The 16,572-nt window shown below is 45.3% G+C and overlaps 10 non-coding genes across 10 annotated transcripts; 6 read left to right on the top strand and 4 right to left on the bottom strand.

Annotated features, from left to right (window-relative positions):
- The first annotated feature begins 1,376 nt into the window (after positions 1-1,376).
- Positions 1,377-1,546, top strand: LOC138228135 (U1 spliceosomal RNA). The gene has a single exon (XR_011185229.1). It is a non-coding gene; the product is annotated as a U1 spliceosomal RNA (small nuclear RNA).
- A 639-nt stretch (positions 1,547-2,185) lies between these two features.
- LOC138228414 (5S ribosomal RNA) lies at positions 2,186-2,304 on the bottom strand. The gene has a single exon (XR_011185494.1). It is a non-coding gene; the product is annotated as a 5S ribosomal RNA (ribosomal RNA).
- Positions 2,305-3,596: 1,292 nt separating this feature from the next.
- LOC138228155 (U4 spliceosomal RNA) lies at positions 3,597-3,738 on the top strand. Its single transcript, XR_011185241.1, has one exon. It is a non-coding gene; the product is annotated as a U4 spliceosomal RNA (small nuclear RNA).
- Positions 3,739-4,976: 1,238 nt separating this feature from the next.
- Positions 4,977-5,058, top strand: trnas-aga (transfer RNA serine (anticodon AGA)). The gene has a single exon. It is a non-coding gene; the product is annotated as a tRNA-Ser (tRNA).
- Positions 5,059-5,261: 203 nt separating this feature from the next.
- On the top strand, positions 5,262-5,332 carry trnag-gcc (transfer RNA glycine (anticodon GCC)). The gene has a single exon. It is a non-coding gene; the product is annotated as a tRNA-Gly (tRNA).
- Positions 5,333-5,891: 559 nt separating this feature from the next.
- trnai-aau (transfer RNA isoleucine (anticodon AAU)) lies at positions 5,892-5,965 on the top strand. The gene has a single exon. It is a non-coding gene; the product is annotated as a tRNA-Ile (tRNA).
- A 4,812-nt stretch (positions 5,966-10,777) lies between these two features.
- Positions 10,778-10,859, bottom strand: trnas-uga (transfer RNA serine (anticodon UGA)). The gene has a single exon. It is a non-coding gene; the product is annotated as a tRNA-Ser (tRNA).
- Positions 10,860-12,393: 1,534 nt separating this feature from the next.
- trnan-guu (transfer RNA asparagine (anticodon GUU)) lies at positions 12,394-12,467 on the bottom strand. The gene has a single exon. It is a non-coding gene; the product is annotated as a tRNA-Asn (tRNA).
- Positions 12,468-13,660: 1,193 nt separating this feature from the next.
- Positions 13,661-13,733, top strand: trnar-ucg (transfer RNA arginine (anticodon UCG)). The gene has a single exon. It is a non-coding gene; the product is annotated as a tRNA-Arg (tRNA).
- A 1,554-nt stretch (positions 13,734-15,287) lies between these two features.
- On the bottom strand, positions 15,288-15,369 carry trnas-uga (transfer RNA serine (anticodon UGA)). Its single transcript has one exon. It is a non-coding gene; the product is annotated as a tRNA-Ser (tRNA).
- Positions 15,370-16,572: the final 1,203 nt, after the last annotated feature.

A 16,572-nucleotide genomic window follows, 5' to 3' on the forward strand; every position in this document is an offset into this window, starting at 1 on the left:
GAGCCAAAAGAAGGACATGATCTCAGGCTGCAAGAGAAGAGAATTAAGGTCCTGGGGGTGTATTTTGGAGAAGAGATGGGAACAGTTAATTGGCAGAACAAATTGCCAATCTTAAACAAAAAACTGATGCAATGGAAGAACCGAGACCTCACCATGACAGGGAAGGTGCTGGTCATCAAAGCCGAGCTCTTGCCTGTCTTGAATTTTCTGGCTTCTACCTTCCCAATCCCACACCGTGTTGCGGCGGTGATGAGGAGATTGATGTTTCAATTTCTATGGGGTGGGAAGCAGGAAAGACTCAGAAGGGAAATAATGTACAAGCCGCTACCCTCAGGGGGGAAGTCTGTCCCAGATATTGCTACGAAGCTGCTGTGCATTTTCCTGGCCTCTGTGCTGAGAGGCTTTGCAACAGCACCTGCAGCGCGTACCTGGACTTATTTTTCCAGGCTCTGGGTAGGTAGGGAGGTGTTCAGAGTGTGGGGTGTCAGACCCAAGCTGGACGTCCAACTCTCTGACACATGCCCTGTAATTTATGGGACAGTTAAAAGTTTTCTAAGATCTCACCCAATTGGCCATATTCCCCTCCGAGATGTCAGGGTCCAAAAACTGGAAGATTTCGTTGCACCCCAGAACAATAGGCAGACCCATGTGGGCATTTTAACATCAGCCCAAACAAGGAAGGTGTGGAAACACACATCCTCTAAGTTTCTGTGCAACATTCACAGAGATTTAGCCTGGAGTGTCGTCCACCAGTGTTTACCGGTACGAACTTTCTTGTACCGTAGGGGCCTCACCCCCAGCCCTCGCTGCGTTAGGGTGGGCTGCGGCGAGGAGGAGACTGTATCCCATCTCCTGTGGTCCTGCTTTTTTGCAAAGGCCTTCTGGGCACAGTTTGAAGATTGGTTGCAGGCTCTCTCGTCCCAATTTACCCTGACTGCTGCTTTCGTCATATACGGCATCTCTCCTGTCAAACTTCCTCCTGACGTGTTTGACAGGATCTGGGCCGTGGTGAACAGTGGGAAAGATGCCCTGTGGAGAGTGAGGAACATGGGGCTGTTCAAAGGCATCAAGATTCCAGTCAAGGCTGCAGGTAGCCTGGCCTTGTTCATCACCTGAGAGAAATCTATTACCTCAGAGATCTGTGGAGAGAAGGGAGGGAGGAAGCAGAAAATCTGTGGGAAATAGAGAGCATAGGTCAATATCTCAAGAAACTGTGAAAAACATTATCAAGTTTAAGTAAAGAATGTGATTTGCACCAGAAAAAAAGAAAATTGTTGCTATGTAACTGTTACCGTGTCAAAATGTAATGAGATGTGATCATATATACTTTTTTAAGTATGTATATTAATGTAAAGCTTTCTGATTTGTGATGTCCTGTATTTTTTTGTGAAAAGAAAATAAAGTTCTTAAAAATCGAAATCGGTTCACCCAGGGCGAGGCTCGGCCATTGCACTCCGGCTGTGCTGACCCCTGCGAATTCCCCAAATGTGGGAATCTCGACTGCATAATTTCTGGTAGTGGGGGACTGCGTTCGCGCTCTCCCCTGATGTGCTTGGTCCAAAATCAGATACGGGAGGGTTAGGACACCACGAGCTGCGTGGCTGCGGAAGGATCCCGGTTCGAAAGGAGTCGACGCCGCTGCTGGTTCTCGGTGGCTTTTAGTTAGGGGTCCGGAGAAGCATCTCAAGCTAGTTCCACTACTCCTTCCGGACGTTCATTCCCTTTTCAAAGTCAGTCGTTTTGCTGTAGTCTGCGTTCTTTAGGCTGATTATCGAGGTTAGCCTTTATTTGGTCATGGGGGGCCTCGGTACTGTATGCTGAGTCTAAAGACAGTTTCACCCGTTTTCTGATTGCTCGGTTCTGTAGGTTCTGTACCAGACATGTCAAACAGTGAATTGCTGTACCTCTATTGTATCCGTGCTCAATGAATGAAATCAGTAACAAATGAATATATGTCTAGTTATACGAAAAACAAGTGGTTTATCGACTTGTCTTCATTTGCAGATTTAGAGGCAGCTTCGATATTCGTTTTACAAACGGGTTTTTTTTTTTAATACTGGTCACACACATGCCACAGCAACAAAACATCTCTAGAGATGAGGCTATAGATCACCTTTCCATCCTGCAGGTTTTCCTCCCAAAGCCTACGGAACCAACGGCGACCCCTGCTGGCTGGGAGAGCAAAAGCTTACAGCACCTGGTATTCCCAGGCGGTCTCCCATCCAAGTACTAACCAGGCCCAACCCTGCTTAGCTTCCAAGATCAGACAAGATCAGGCGTGTTCAGGGTGGTGTGGCCGTAACCGAAAACCCAGGCGCCTGACTCGCTACTTGAAGCTGTGTGTGGCGGGGGCTCCGTGCCCCCCGAGCGGGACTGAAGGATCGTTCGTGTGCAACTCTTTGGAAAGGAGCTGCTTTCCAAATCGCATTGCATGCCTGGATGTTGGCGAATGCGCTCCCTTGTGTTGGCTCGTCCCGCACTGGAGGAGGACAAACAATCTGCACGGAGGAGCACCAGGCAAGTCTTCAGTGCACAGCACTCTGGAAACATTTCGGGGCTGTCTCGTGTTTATTTCAGCACGTAAAGCGCACCGGTCCAACATATCGGCCGGGCGCGCGGCGCCTCCGCCCTGTTGCTGCCCCTGCAGCTTCTTCACTTTTCCCTTTAGTTGCCATCGATTTTTTTGTAGTGCTATACATATACGATTGAGGTATCTTAGAGTTCTCCTTCGAAGACCCAGCACTCTCTTTTCTTTTCCCAGTGTTACTCATATCGGACTTTTTAAACCTAAAAAAAAATCGTTTTTTTTTCTTTCAATTATAACTGAAGTTTAAACAACTAGTGTTAAGTCCTTATTTTTCTGTAGTCAAAAAAAGCAAAAATTAACATTCAGGTCATGAAAAACTCAAAAAAACTCCCCAACCACTAAACTTTACCTCCCACCTGAGCGCCATCTTGAACGCCCCTACCACCAGAGAATGCTCACGATTTCGGAAGCTGCCTCCGGGACGTGCTGATTCCACACATCCTGAATAAATCATGATATTGTTAGTTGCTGTAGCTAGACGTTCAAATGAGTTTCATGGCCAGATGGACTGTTTCCTCCAGCGGTATAATAATGCAGTGAGACAGCACGATGCCTGCAAGACTATTTCACGCTAAACGCCACAGATTGTGTTTGTCCGTTCGTGTCAGTCGTCCCGCAGCCACGGGAAGTGGGACACAAACATGCTGCAATGCTTTCAAGACGTTAGGATTTGTTTGTGCAACATCCAAGAAGAGTACTTGTGGCTTGAATGTGAACTGTACGTGCCCGCCCCCTTTCCTCTGTAGTGCATGAGTTCCTCCCGGCATGCCCTTCGTCATTGTTCTGTCATCTTGTATTTAAAGGGTTGTATTTCTGCTGCTGAAAATAAGCAACGGTTTTCTCACAACGCCCTTTGTTCCCAACGGAGCCCTTGTCTGTCATGAAATTCTTCAAAACCTCAAGCTAGAAGAAGAAGAAGACGACAAATATGAAGCGTTATAGCAACGACATGCCATGAGACGATCGATAACGATTTCCATAGGATCCCCGCGGTTGCCTGGCAACCGTCAGCTTTGCGCAGTGGCAGTATCGTAGCCTGTGAGGTTTAGCCGAGGCGCGATTATTGCTAGTTGAAAACTTTTCCCAATACCCCGCTTCCGCCGGTTTGCAATACAATCGGCGAAAGCAATTTTTGACAGTCTCGTCAGAGACTGAGCAAGGTGTTTAAAGACAGATTTGGTCACGGTGATATCATGGTAGAAAGAAACGAGCTTGTTACATGTCAACAGAAACGCTCTTTAGCTCTTTCAGCTTTATGCAGAGAACAGCGTCTGTCGAGATTACTTTTGTGTCAGCGCGAAACGCCGTGTGCTGTCAGTATGATTTCATATTGCTCGTAGCGGCGCCTGGCTTTTGTCTGTCAAACGTTAGGTTGCGCTTCTTCATGCTGCATCGTCGGCATGAGTGGAGCTTTTTAAACGTCTGTACTTACTGCGCCCCATAAGAAATCGTTTGTCCCCATTCAAAAGAGATTGTGCGATGTCCTGCAGCGTTCGCAAAGCAAACCTTTGACAGTTTGAAAAGAGGAATTTATTCTGCTTCCTGTGCGTGCAGTAGTTACAAAGTTGAACGTCTTTACACGATCTGCTGCAGTTTTCAGTGGGTGGGCTTTGTCAAATGGCTTGGAAAAACGCACTGTGTTTCGGCTCGGGAAACATCATGAGCAGTGTCCTGCATGTTTTCTGTGTATAGCTGTCTTTTAACGCATACAGAATTCATTCGAAATCATTGATTTCTCCAATTAACAAGGATCCCTTAAATGATGAGTCAAAGTAACATCTAATCGGATTAGTTTCCTTAGAGTTGGTTCAGAGTTTGCTCAAGAGTTTACCTTTCACAGATGCGCAAGGAAGAATGTTGGGGGTGTATGCTTCAAGGCGCCTTACAGCTGTAGGGAGTGATTCGAGACGATTCGTGGCGTGTGCTCGGTCCCATATACCGTACACCCTGCTTGGGCACGTAACGGCGTTATACGCAAGTGCGGGACGTGAGGGTTTTCGTTTGTTTGTTTTGTTTTGCTCTGCTTTGCTTTGTTTTGCTTTCCATCGCGTTGGTAAGAGCGTAAATAAAAAGGCGATTCCTGTGTCTACCACTAATGTAAGAGCTATTTCAAGTGCGACGTGGTGCGGCTTTTCAAATGCTTGTGGGCATTTCTCTGTTGTTGATTCTTATTTTGTGTGTAACAAAGTGGCATTTTCATGTCCGGACGGGGAGACTTTATCATTCCGACATGAAGCCACCCTTAAGTCCTCTGAGGCGTGTCTGTCTGCAAGGCTTGTATTTTGGAAATGTTTTTTTGAAACGGAGAACGACTTTGAAATAGGCTTCCGCCGGCGCCTCGCGATCCAGGTAAGATTGTAGCAAGAACGCAGCGGCAGTGGGGCTTGCTGTAGTCGTGGCCGAGTGGTTAAGGCGATGGACTAGAAATCCATTGGGGTCTCCCCGCACAGGTTCGAATCCTGCCGACTACGTTATCCGCCTCCAGTCGGTGTGTTTCGGCGCAAGCAAAGAAGCGCGCCTCTTTGCTGTTCCTGGTGGTTTTAAAACGCCCAATCGCTTGTACCCGCTGCCTTGGAAATAAGTTCTTCAGCGTCCGCGAATGGCATTTTGCAGATGTCGACGCGTTTTGCACAGAGCACCAAAAAAGCGTCTTTTTTGAAGGCCCAGGCACTGAGCATTGGTGGTTCAGTGGTAGAATTCTCGCCTGCCACGCGGGAGGCTCGGGTTCGATTCCCGGCCAATGCAGTGGCTTTTGCAGCGAGCGGCTCCATCACTTGCATCCCCTTGCAACTCGCAACTCAAAAAACCCACTGAAGCTAAGCAGGTGTGAGCCAGGTCAGTACCCGGATGAGGGTGAGCTACAGGGAAAAACAAAGCTTCCAGCTGGAAGCGGTGTTAATGGTGCCGGCGGTGGGGCGCTCACCCTGAGGTCTGTGCGGGTCCCAATGCCCCAGTATAGTGACGGAGATGCTGTGTTGTAAAAGGGCGCTGTCTTTTGGATGAGATGTAAAACCGAGGTCACAGCGCTCTGTGGTCATTCAAAATGACCACCAAAACCTTTGACAAAAGCTCTTGGTAATTGATGGTCTTCAATAATGCTTCTCCTTTAGGTACATTTTAAATCAGCTGAAAAATGCTGTGAAATGGGGGGGCACTTCAGGCCAGTGTAGGATTTGGGTTACAAGAACCATGAAACTGCACGAGAAAGCCCGTACACTGAATTACACGGCTTTCTATTCAAAGGAGGACAAAAGAAATTCCCTGAGTTCGATTTTTTGCAGCACAGAGAGGAGCACTGTTGTGAGGCTGGTTAGCTCAGTTGGTTTGAGCGTGGTGCTAATAACGCTAAGGTCATGGGTTCGAGCCCCGTACTAGCCAGGTCCTTTTCTCCTCTCTTACCAAAGCTGTTAGGTTCCTTTCCGTGGTGAGAGGGGTTGTCATGCAACGCTGCCACATACTGCCGACAGACAAGAGTGTTGCGGGAGAAGAGAAAAGTGTTTGAAGATTTAGGAGTGTCTTAGGTTGAGCCAAAATCAAGTGTCACAAATACAAGTGGGAGGATTTCCAATGTTTAATATGGTAAAAATAAGCGGAAGTTATCTGCCGGTCCGGCACAGTCTGCCAAGCTTTTGTCATATACTGTAAAGTGGTGTCGAACTGGGTGTCGAACTGGAGCCTCACCATTTGCATATGTGAGGCTCCAGTTATACATCGAGTGTCACATTAAATGAGAAAAATGAAGAGAGTTAAAGCAGCTGGAGAGGTTTTCTTACAACTTTTGAGCTGACACAGTTTTGGAAAATGTTTCCTTCACGCTGCACTGTACAACATAGGCAGCCAAGAGTCTCCAAAACAAAACAGAATTGACAGATAGGAGAAAATACCCACTCGTCCTGAAGTTCCCATAATCCAGCACTGAGCGTAAACAAAGTGTCTAAGTAGCGTGGGAATTTTAACCCTAACCCTAGCTGGAGTTTGAGCAATCCAGCACTGAGCGTAAAAAGATGAGTCAAAGTAACGTCTAATCGGGTTAGTTTCCTTAGAGCTGGTTCAGAGTTTGCTCAAGAGTTTACCTTTCACAGATGGGCAAAGAAGAAAGTTGGGGGTGCACGCTTCAAGGCGCCTTACAGCTGTAGGGAGTGATTCGAGACGATTGGTGGCGTGTGCTCGTTCCCATATACCGTACGCCCCGGGGTGCAGTGCTAGGATGACGTACAATACCGCTTGGGCACGTAACGGCGTTATATGCAAGTGCGGGACGTGAGGGTTTTCGTTTGTTCGTTTTGTTTTGCTCTGCTTTGCTTTGTTTCGTGGTCAAGAGGCGTAAGGTTAGTCATAATCCAGGGAGAACACTGGTGGCAAACAGTCCGAGGTGAGAGGCGAGGTCCAAAGTCAAAAAGGCAGAAGGGGAGTCCAATATCCAGAACAAACGAGGTAATGGAAAAAACGCCAGGTAGAGCTCTCAAGGAATAGACTCAATACCGAGCAGCGGGAAGCAGGTAAAGATGGTAAAAATAGCACTGTGTACCGCACGGTGGAGTGTGTGCAGGTGGGTTAACTCGTGCGGCAGCGTTTGTTAATAATCACCCACTGCTGGTGCTGATTAGATCGCTTAAGAGATGGTCTTAACTGCCTGGCGGTCATGACAAGCTCCTCTTTAAGCTGTGGTTTAGTTTTGCATTCATGTGTTTCTAGAGCAGTTATTTATGGGGGTGGGTGGGTCTTTCACAGAGGCTCAGGACAAATCCCCCGCATGAAAGTCTACTGTGTGCGTTCAGACAGTCACAGGTCAAGAGCCAGGCAGGAGGACAATGGACAGAAGAGCCAACGAGCTAAAAATAAAAGAACGAATATGAAAAAGCCACCATCTTTTTCTTTTTGACATTTTCCGACATTCATGCAAGCCAAGACAAAGTTGCTCGTAGCTACTTGTGGATTCAAATACTCTATCGAGTGCTTTGATGAGTTTTTGCAATTTGATTGTCGTCCTGTCAGCCTGTTTCTATTTTTTTTTTCAATCTAGTGATGGAAAGTAAGAGGGAAATGATGGAGCAATCAATAACCGCTCCGGAAAAATGGCAGAAAGAAATGGCCCGTCACTAAGGACATTTGTGAAGCAGAGGAGTGACATCACCACAAAGGCGACTTATTCTGCTGATCGTTTTGGTGAATAATGATTGAGGCGCGTTAAGAGAAAGGTAGCTGCGTCAGCATGCTTAGGCTGCAAAGGATAAAGCAAAGATTTACTCCATGCTGAAAAGAGAAAAAAAGAAGCACAACGTTTCGGCTGTGGAGCCTTCTGCACCATCTTCTTTAGCGGTGATGAGACATGCATACCAGAGGGGCTTGAACCACCAACCTTTCAGTTAACAGCCAAATGCACTAACCGATTGCTCCACAGAGACTGACGGCCTTTTGTGCTCCCTACATTTGCAGGTTTATGGTCAAAGAAAACAATCGTTTGCGCTTCTTGTAGCCAGCAATATTTTTTCAGTGACAACCAAGAAATTGATTTCATCTTTCACAAAATGTATGGATTTCTTCAAAAACAAGTTATTCCAGAAAGGAAATGAATTCTTGCATTAAACTGAACAAAGCTGTACATGTTTGTCTGAAATGATACATTTGGCACAACAAGACACGGAGAGAGGCACAGCTGGTATTCAGACCCAGGATCGCCTGCTTACTAGGCAGGCACTTTAAGCCACTAGGGAGAACCGCACTTTTACAGACACTTGGACACATCTGCGCTCGGTGTGCACTTAACATAATCTCTGAGCCCGTTGCTTCTTTCCCATTTAATAGCAGAACTGACGCCAAGAGAAATGATGAGAAATGGCATTTATCTGGCACTTCTCATGGAGCTCAATGCCCTTGACACCTCCCCAAGGCGACAGAGCTGCATTCTTTGGCGACAACATTTTTTCTTTTGTTTTATTTCTATACTTATTGATAGAAAAAAAAAACGATATGTCATGTACTGTAAGGGAAATGTCTCTTTTCATGGGGAAAGCTAGCACCAGCAAATGTTGTGTTTAGAAGAAGTGATTTAACATTTTTGACCTAATATACCGGAGCAAAAGCTCACCCAGCAAGCCCTGCTTTACTTCTACAGGAGAGAAGTAGAGTCTGCAAGATGTTCAGCTGGGTAGCTATGTCAGCATGCCTCGGCTGCAAAGGAACAAGTAATAGGTTTATTGCATGCTGAAAAGAGAAGAAAGGAAACACAACGTTTCGGCCGTGAGGTCTTCTCACACCTGAAGAAGCCTCACACCTGTAAAAGGTTCCATGGTTTTCTTTCTTCTCTTTTCAACATGGAATACACCTATTGTCTGCAAGATGTGACAATTTCACGGTGTTTTGGAAGAAAACCTTTTTTCTTTGAATTCAAAATCAATCGGAATTTCAGCACGACACATCAACACTTTTTCTGTTTTAAGGAGATGATATTTTAAACCTGATAAAAATAGTAGGAAACACAAGTTTCTTGCTGTGAAAATTTAGATGGGGAAGTGTACTACTGGTAGCAGTGTAGAGCTCTCTGTGGTGGAGTGCAAGCGCATGTTCTATGGGCCAGTGGCGTAATGGATAACGTGTCTGACTTCGGATCAGAAGATTGGAGGTTCGAGTCCTGCCTGGCTTGTGAGGCTTTTAAACCTCTCAGGTTCCTCGGTAACAGGTTGCCGTCATGTATATGAACTATAGAAAAGCATTTGCCACAACCCGTAAATTAGCACGCAAGTGCGGGCTAGTTAACACAGAACTGTATGGAGATCATCTCCAGCTCCGAGCTCAATTGCAATGAAAAAACATGCAGAACAGAACTGGAGAGCAGCTGAATTTGTGCTCAGTAGGGTGGGGAGGACTCAGCATTGCTATTGTTCTAATTGGCATGAATTGCAGGGGATCTGAATCAGAACATGTCAGTTAGTTCGATCATTGCGTCAGTATGTAGGCCACGTTAATACAGAATTATTACTTTGTCTGTCTCGTCTTTGTATATAGCTGAATGTCCCTGACAATTTCATGTTAGTTTTTAAGAACTACATTGGTGCTAATATATACATATATAGCATATAAGGAACACGTAAAAGTTTAGTCCATGCTGAAAAGATAAGAAAACCGCCACAACGTTTCATCTTGGAATAAATCTTTACTTGTTGTTTTGCAGCCTACCCATTCTGACCTAACTCCTCCCTTGAAATTCCCTAATTTACGTAACGGCTCATGCGATGCTCAGTTGCAATTTGTCCCAAAACAAACAAGAACAGCAGCTGAGGGTTTGAGTTTGAACATGCACTGTATTAAAGCAGCTTTTATTTCCATTGATAAATGCTAGATATTCCTACAGAGATTCTCCAGGTGAGTAAGCGATTCCTGTTTCTGTTTCTATTTCTGTTTCATATATATATACAGTATATATATATGTTACATGTGTCTCTGCAATAGTATAAATGTGTTATACACTATCAGGGGCTGCTTTTTTGTGCACCTCATCTACAACAAGGGTTTTTTTTCATTTATGTTTGTGGACCTTCACCATTTGAGGAAGTGAGTTAGATAAGAAAGTTACAGGTGTGGTGAGCAATGACTGACAAAGGCACGTACTGCGTATTCCTTACAGAAGTGTAAGCAATTTGTTCTAAAAAACACCGGCTAAAGTCCAACATCGTTAGCAATCTTATTACTTAAACAGAATTAACATCAATAAACTGTAAGGTGCTGGTACATGCGAGTAGATTTGATCTTCTATTAAACAAAAATGCAATTACAGCTCTAAAAAGGTCAACCTAGACTTCTGTAACAGATCTGTTCAGGTCATCACTGTTTCTCTGACCTTGTGAGTCTTTGGAATTTTAAAAGTGTATTTTGCTTGCCTTTCATGTGGTCTGTGTACAAGTCACTGTGGCGTATGCGGTCCTACACAGCCTTGCTATAGACGTGACGAGCCTCCGCTATGTTGCAATGGAGAACAGGTTCAGTACGGAGCTGCCGAGAAAATTCAGCTGGAAAGCTCGTTGCAGAAAAGCATCGTTATCTGTGTCCAGCGGCAAAGCGTCCTTCGTGGGTGCTGAAGAATCGATTTCACAGGCTGCGGGTCCAGGCGATTTAGAGTGTTAAAGGTCCCAGCGAAAACGAAACTGCGCTGGTCCTTTTACACGCACGCACGCAACCAAATGCAAAGGACGCCGTAGTCGGCAGGATTTGAACCTGCGCGGGGAGACCCCAACGGATTTCAAGTCCATCACCTTAACCACTCGGCCACGACTACAGCGAGCGCCGCGGCCGCTGCCTTCTTGCTACAATCGAACAGGGAGTGCAGGGCGGCGGCGGCAGCGGAGGCAACTTTTTTCAAGTTCGCTCTCCGTTTAAGAAACCTTTTACGCCATACGTGCAAGCACACACACACACCTCAGAGGACTTAAGGGTGGCTTCAAGTTGGAATGATAAAGTCTCCCCGTTCGGACATGAAAACAGAACGTTCTTAGACAGAAAGCAATCAACAACGGAGACATGTGGACGACGATTTTAGTCACTGCACTTTGAATAGCATTTTTGCTCCAGTTACAGGAGATGCACCAATGGCCCTTGACCTACGCTCTTACCAATGCCTTGAACATTCAAACAAAACAGCCCTCAAGTCCTGCGGTTTAATATAACGCTGTTACGTGTCGAGGCAGTATTTGACTCTGTCCTACCGTTGAGACACGGGGCGTATATGGAAACGAACACATGCTACGGATCGTCTCTAATCGGTCCTTACAGTTGGAAGGCTCCTTGAAGCGTGCACCCCCATCATTCATCTTTGCGCATCTGTGAAAGGTAGACTCTTGAGCAATGTTTGAGCCAGCTCTAAGGCAACTAGTGCTATTGGACAGAGACCTCTGGAAGATCCTAAGAGTCTCTTAACACCACTTCCAGCAGCAAGCTTAATTGTTCGCTGGAGGTCTCCCACCCAGGTACTGACCAGGCAAAGAATCACCACTACATTGAATGAGGAAGTTAATCCTGAAATCCAATTACATATCTCAAGGTAAGACAAATCCATAAGAACATATCTTAGTATTACTTCGTTTACATTAGTATGGCACTGAGTTGGAGCTCCTCTTTAAGCTGTGGTTTAGTTTTGCATTCATGTGTTTCTAGACCAGTTATTTATGGGGGTGGGTGGGTCTTTCACAGAGGCTCAGGACAAATCCCCCGCCTGAAAGTCTAATGTGTGCGTTCAGACAGTCACAGGTCAAGAGCCAGGCAGGAGGACAATGGACAGAAGAGCCAACGAACTAAAAATAAAAGAACAGATATGAAAAAGCCACCATCTTTTTCTTTTTGACATTTTCCGACTTTCATGCAAGCCAGGACAAAGTTGCTCGTAGCTACTTGTGGATTCAAATACTCTATCGAGTGCTTTGATGAGTTTTTGCAATTTGATTGTCGTCCTATCAGCCTGTTTCTGTTTTTTTTTTTCAATCTTGGGATGGAAAGTATGAGGGAAATGATGGAGCAATCAATAACCGCTCCGGAAAAATGGCAGAATGAAATGGTCCGTCACTAAGGACATTTGTGAAGCAGAGGAGTGACATCACCACAAAGGCGACACATTCTGCTGATGGTTTTGGTGAATAATGATTGAGGTGCGTTAAGAGAAAGGTAGCTGTGTCAGCATGCGTAGGCTGCAAAGGATCAAGCAAAGGTTTACTCCATGCTGAAAAGAGAAGAAAAGAAGCACAACGTTTCGACTGTGGAGCCTTCTGCGCCATCTTCTTTAGCGGTGATGATGTTTACATTGGAAAAACGGAGACATGCGTCCCTGGGTGGGCTTGAACCACCAACCTTTCGGTTAACAGCCGAACGCGCTAACCGATTGCGCCACAGAGACTGACGGCCGCTTGTGCTCCCTACATTTGCAGGTTTATGGTCAAAGAAAACAATCACTTGCGCTTCTTGCAGCCGGCAATCTTTTTCCACTGACAACCAAGAAATGGATTTCATCTTTCACAAGCTGTATGGATTTCTTCAAAAACAAGTTATTCCAGAAAGGAAATGAATTCTTGCATTAAACTGAACCAAGCTGTACATGTTTGTCTGAAATGAGACATTCGGCACAACAAGACACGGAGAGAGGCACCGCTGGTATTCAGACCCAGGATCGCCTGCTTACTAGGCGGGCACTTTAAGCCACTAGGGAACAGCGCCAGCGGAGCACCGCGCTTTTACAGACACTTGGACACATCTGCGTTCGGTGTGCACTTAACCTGCTCTCTGAACCCGTTGCCTCCGTCCCATTTAATAGCAGAACTGACGCCAAGAGAAATGATGAGAAATGGCATTTATCGGGCACTTTTCATGTCCAAGGAGCTCAATGCCCTTGACACCTCCCCAAGGCGACAGAGCTGTGCATTCTTTGGCGACACCATTTTTTCTTTTGTTTAATTTCTATACTTATTGATAGAATAAAAACGATATGTCATGTACTGTAAGGGAAATGTCTCTTTTCATGGGGAAAGCTAGCACCAGCAAATGTTGTGTTTAGAAGAAGTGATTTAACATGACACGTGACCTAATTTACCGGAGCAAAAGCTCACCCAGCAAGCCCTGCTTTACTTCTACAGGAGAGAAGTACTGTAGAGTCTGCAAGATGTTCAGCTGGGTAGCTACGTCAGCATGCCTCTGCTGCAAAGGAACAAGTACTAGGTTTATTGCATGCTGAAAAGAGAAGAACGGAAACACAGCGTTTCGACTGTGAGGTCTTCTCACACCTGAAGAAGCCTCACACCTGTAAAAGGCTCCATGGTTTTCTTTCTTCTCTTTTCAACATGGAATACACCTATTGTCTGCAAGATGTGACAATTTCATGGTGTTTTGGAAGAAAACCTTTTTTCTTTGAATTCAAAATCAATCGGAATTTCAGCACGACACATCAACACTTTTTCTGTTTTAAGGAGATGATATTTTAAACCTGATAAAAATAGTAGGAAACACAAGTTTCTTGCTGTGAAAATTTAGATGGGGAAGTGTACTACTAGTAGCAGTGTAGAGCTCTCTGTGGTGGAGTGCAAGCGCATGTTCTATGGGCCAGTGGCGTAATGGATAACGCGTCTGACTTCGGATCAGAAGATTGGAGGTTCGAGTCCTGCCTGGCTCGTGAGGCTTTTAAACCTCTCAGGTTCCTCGGTAACAGGTTGCCGTCATGTATATGAACTATAGAAAAGCATTTGCCACAACCCGTAAATTAGCACGCAAGTGCGGGCTGGTGAACACAGAACTGTATGGAGATCATCTCCAGCTCCGAGCTCAATTGCAATGAAAAAACATGCAGAACAGAACTGGAGAGCAGCTGAATTTGTGCTCAGTAGGGTGGGGAGGACTCAGCATTGCTATTGTTCTAATTGGCATGAACTGCAGGGGATCTGAATCAGAACATGTCAGTTAGTTCGATCATTGCGTCAGTATGTAGGCCACGTTAATACAGAATTATTACTTTGTCTGTCTCGTCTTTGTATATAGCTGAATGTCCCTGACAATTTCATGTTAGTTTTTAAGAACTACATTGGTGCTAATATATACATATATAGCATATAAGGAACACGTAAAAGTTTAGTCCATGCTGAAAAGATAAGAAAACCGCCACAACGTTTCATCTTGGAATAAATCTTTACTTGTTGTTTTGCAGCCTACCCATTCTGACCTAACTCCTCCCTTGAAATTCCCTAACAGATAAGGGTACGTAACGGCTCATGCGATGCTCAGTTGCAATTTGTCCCAAAACAAACAAGAACAGCAGCTGAGGGTTTGAGTTTGAACATGCACTGTATTAAAGCAGCTTTTATTTCCATTGATAAATGCTAGATATTCCTACAGAGATTCTCCAGGTGAGTAAGCGATTCCTGTTTCTGTTTCTATTTCTGTTTCATATATATATACAGTATATATATGTTACATGTGTCTCTGCAATAGTATAAATGTGTTATACACTATCAGGGGCTGCTTTTTTGTGCACCTCATCTACAACAAGGGTTTTTTTTTCATTTATGTTTGTGGACCTTCACCATTTGAGGAAGTGAGTTAGATAAGAAAGTTACAGGTATGGTGAGCAATGACTGACAAAGGCACGTACTGCGTATTCCTTACAGAAGTGTAAGCAATTTGTTCTAAAAAACACCGGCTAAAGTCCAACATCGTTAGCAATCTTATTACTTAAACAGAATTAACATCAATAAACTGTAAGGTGCTGGTACATGCGAGTAGATTTGATCTTCTATTAAACAAAAATGCAATTACAGCTCTAAAAAGGTCAACCTAGACTTCTGTAACAGATCTGTTCAGGTCATCGCTGTTTCTCTGACCTTGTGAGTCTTTGGAATTTTAAAAGTGTATTTTGCTTGCCTTTCATGTGGTCTGTGTACAAGTCACTGTGGCGTATGCGGTCCTAACCAGCCTTGCTATAGACGTGACGAGCCTCCGCTATGTTGCAATGGAGAACAGGTTCAGTACGGAGCTGCCGAGAAAATTCAGCTGGAAAGCTCGTTGCAGAAAAGCATCGTTATCTGTGTCCAGCGGCAAAGCGTCCATCGTGGGTGCTGAAGAATCGATTTCACAGGCTGCGGGTCCAGGCGATTTAGAGTGTTAAAGGTCCCAGCGAAAACGAAACTGCGCTGGTCCTTTTACACGCACGCACGCAACCAAATGCAAAGGACGCCGTAGTCGGCAGGATTAGAACCTGCGCGGGGAGACCCCAACGGATTTCAAGTCCGTCACCTTAACCACTCGGCCACGACTACAGCGAGCGCCGCGGCCGCTGCCTTCTTGCTACAATCGAACAGGGAGTGCGAGGTGGCGGCGGCAGCGGAGGCAACTTTTTTCAAGTTCGCTCTCCGTTTAAGAAACCTTTTACGCCATACGTGCAAGCACACACACACACACCTCAGAGGACTTAAGGGTGGCTTCAAGTTGGAATGATAAAGTCTCCCCGTTCGGACATGAAAACAGAACGTTCTTAGACAGAAAGCAATCAACAACGGAGACATGTGGACGACGATTTTAGTCACTGCACTTTGAATAGCATTTTTACTCCAGTTACAGGAGATGCACCAATGGCCCTTGACCTACGCTCTTACCAATGCCTTGAACATTCAAACAAAACAGCCCTCAAGTCCTGCGGTTATATATAATGCTGTTACGTGTCGAGGCAGTATTTGACTCTGTCCTACCGTTGAGACACGGGGCAGATATGGAAACGAACACATGCTACGGATCGTCTCTAATCGGTCCCTACAGTTGGAAGGCTCCTTGAAGCGTGCACCCCCATCATTCATCTTTGCGCATCTGTGAAAGGTAGACTCTTGAGCAATGTTTGAGCCAGCTCTAAGGCAACTAGTGCTATTGGACAGACACCTCTGGAAGATCCTAAGAGTCTCTTAACACCACTTCCAGCAGCAAGCTTAATTGTTCGCTGGAGGTCTCCCACCCAGGTACTGACCAGGCAAAGAATCACCAGTACATTGAATGAGGAAGTTAATCCTGAAATCCAATTACATATCTCAAGGTAAGACAAATCCATAAGAACATGTCTTAGTATTACTTCGTTTACATTAGTATGGCACTGAGTTGGAGCTCCTCTTTAAGCTGTGGTTTAGTTTTGCATTCATGTGTTTCTAGAGCAGTTATTTATGGGGGTGGGTGGGTCTTCCACAGAGGCTCAGGACAAATCCCCCGCCTGAAAGTCTAATGTGTGCGTTCAGACAGTCACAGGTCAAGAGCCAGGCAGGAGGACAATGGACAGAAGAGCCAACGAACTAAAAATAAAAGAACAGATATGAAAAAGCCACCATCTTTGTCTTTTTGACATTTTCCGACTTTCATGCAAGCCAGGACAAAGTTGCTCGTAGCTACTTGTGGATTCAAATACTCTATCGAGTGCTTTGATGAGTTTTTGCAATTTGATTGTCGTCCTGTCAGCCTGTTTCTGTTTTTTTTTTTCAATC

Source organism: Lepisosteus oculatus, unplaced genomic scaffold (assembly GCF_040954835.1).
Source record: "Lepisosteus oculatus isolate fLepOcu1 unplaced genomic scaffold, fLepOcu1.hap2 HAP2_SCAFFOLD_40, whole genome shotgun sequence".
NCBI lineage: Eukaryota > Metazoa > Chordata > Actinopteri > Semionotiformes > Lepisosteidae > Lepisosteus > Lepisosteus oculatus.